Source organism: Notolabrus celidotus, unplaced genomic scaffold, assembly GCF_009762535.1.
Source record: "Notolabrus celidotus isolate fNotCel1 unplaced genomic scaffold, fNotCel1.pri scaffold_219_arrow_ctg1, whole genome shotgun sequence".
In the NCBI taxonomy this organism is placed as follows: domain Eukaryota; kingdom Metazoa; phylum Chordata; class Actinopteri; order Labriformes; family Labridae; genus Notolabrus; species Notolabrus celidotus.
This window is the reverse complement of record NW_023260070.1, coordinates 69,330-71,960: the sequence shown is the minus strand read 5'-3', so window position 1 is coordinate 71,960 and position 2,631 is coordinate 69,330.

Below are 2,631 nucleotides of genomic sequence, written 5' to 3'. Positions count from 1 at the left end.
CCTTCAGGTTGTGAATCAGTTTCTTCCTCCTTTAAAGAACATAATCCAGTTTTTGGCTGTAAAAACACTCCACAGCCCACTCAAACACACAGCCTCACTGTGGAGGAACAGATCCATTGAAGAGTGTCGGTTCAGCTGCTGCTTTAAAACCATTTCAGCACCAAGGACAGCGAACATTCAGACACATCAGCGATGTGAAAAGTGAGTTCAGGTTCTGAAAATATAATCTCTGGATCTTTATTCTCACAGAGAGAGAGTTCATCCGTTCCTTATATTCTTCTATAGAAGCAGAGATTTCTAAGAGAAGGATGTTTTAGAAGTCAAAGACGCCAAATGTACATTTCTGCATTTCTACTGAGATCGTCTCACATCCCCAGCAGAAGAAAAGTTCAGATACAGACAATGAAAGAGGAGTTTAATTGAAACTACAGCACACTTACTTACCTGGCTGTCCTTGGGTCTATCTGGGCTCAGGTGCTGTGAGGGTACAGGTTTTTGTTGGCTAGGATTTGTATTCAGCAGAGATGAATAACTCCCACGTCATCCAGTCTTTCCAAAAACCTCTTCTCTTTAACGTCATCTTCAAGAATCAGAGAGAAACTGCGTCTCGAACTCAGAGAAGAAGAGTTTTAAAGTTCCTGTTTAGAGGTGGAAACAGAGATCCTTCTAGTGAAGTGGTCCCCTAAAACCTCAGACCGATGTGACCTCTAGTTACCCCTCTTTTATAATTTATTGAAGGTTCAGTTTTTAATATTCTTATGTTGAGTTGTAATCGAGTCACCAGACCTCGAGTAGAAGACAGACTTCAAGTCCAATCAAGTCCAAAAGGGAATCTAAGTCAAGTACCATTACCTGGGTCCAAGTTGAGTCCCTATCACCAGAGTCAGAGGCCCCATCACATGAGTCTGAGTCAGGTCCTCTATACCTGCATAAGAGTTCAGTCCCTGTTATCTGAGTCTGAGTCCTCATTACCTACATTTGAGTCCAAGTTAAGTCCCCATTACCTGGGTCCAAGTCAGGCCCCATTCAAAAATCTTGATCTGAGTTCAATCCCTGCATCAGATCGAGTCCCTGTTACCTCAGTCTGAGAACAGGTCAAGCCCCCATTATCTGAGTCTGGGTCTAAAACAGACCCCTGTTATCTGAATCTGAGTCTGAGTCAGGCACCACCACCTTAGTCTGGATCTGAATCTAATCCCTGTTCAGTCCAAATCCAAATCAAATCCTGATTATCTGAGTTCTAGGCCAAGTCAAGTCCCTGTTACCACGGTCTAAGTCTGAGTCAGGCCCCATTCATGAGTCTGGATCTGAGTTAAATTCCTGCATCAGATCGATTCACTGTTACCTCAGTCTGAGTCCAGGTCAAGCCTCCATGACCTGATTCTGGTTCGGGTCTCGAAGAGGTCCCCATTATCTGAATCTGAGTCTGAGTCAAGTCTCCTGTTACCTGAGCCTGTTTCTGAGGCCCTCTAATACCTGGGTTCAAGTCTGCGTCAGACCCCATTACCTTAGTCTGGATCTGAGTTGAATCCCTGTTCAGTCTGTATCCAAATCAAATCCTGATTGTCTGAGTCCAAGTCAAGTCCCCATAACCTGGGTCCAAGTCTAGGTCAGGCCCCATTCAAGAGTCTGGATCTGAGTGGAGTCCCTCCGATACTTGCATCAGATTGGAGTCCGAATCCAACTCAAATCCTGATTATCTGAGTCTAAGTCGAGTCTGAGTCAACTTCCTATCAACAGTCCAAGATGGGTTTCCAAGACCTGAGTCTGATTTGAGCACATAACCTGAAACCAAGACCACGTTGAGATTTGAGATACCTGAGTCTAAGTTTGAGTCAAGTCTGAGTCAAAGTCGAGTCCCTGTGTTTTCTTAGGATTTATAAAGAGGAGCACACCTCTACTCCAAACTCTGAACCTGGACTGACTGAACCTGGACTGACTGAACCTGGACTGACTGAACCTGGACTGACTGAACCTGGACTGACTGAACCTGGACTGACTGAACCTGGACTGACTGACTGCGCTGTGCTCCGCCCTTTTCTTTAAGTAGAGACACACCGATGACTCTCCTGGATCCCTGCAGGAGTCTGATAAACTCAAACAAACCTCCTGATATTCAGTGTTTTTGAGTGATCTGAGCGATCTGTCCAAAGTGAGATGAAGAAGGAGTAAAAACAATGAAGGAGGGAATAAACGTGACGGGTTATAGTCCCGATAAACGAGTCTGTATTTTTCTTCCAACATAAAAAGTGAGAAACATCTCTGCAGCGCTCACAGCTCTCACCGTACAACACATTTAACCTCCCCGTCTCTCTGAAGAAGACAATAACCTTCATCCACTTCAGCTTGACTGATGCTCGCCGCCTGCTGCAGCTATTACACCCTCTCTCTCTCCCTCTCTCTCTCTCTCTCTCTCTCTCTCTCTCTCCCTCCCTCTCTCTCCTCTCTCTCTCTCTCCCTCTCCCTCTCTCTCTCTCTCTCTCTCTCCTCTCTCTCTCTCTCCCTCTCTCTCTCTCTCTATCTCTCTCCTCCCTCTCTCTCTCCTCCCTCGTTCCCTCTCTCTCTCTAACAGAGTCAGTGTCGCTCGCCCTGTTTCCACCTGACTGATGCTGAATGATCATGGCTGACCAT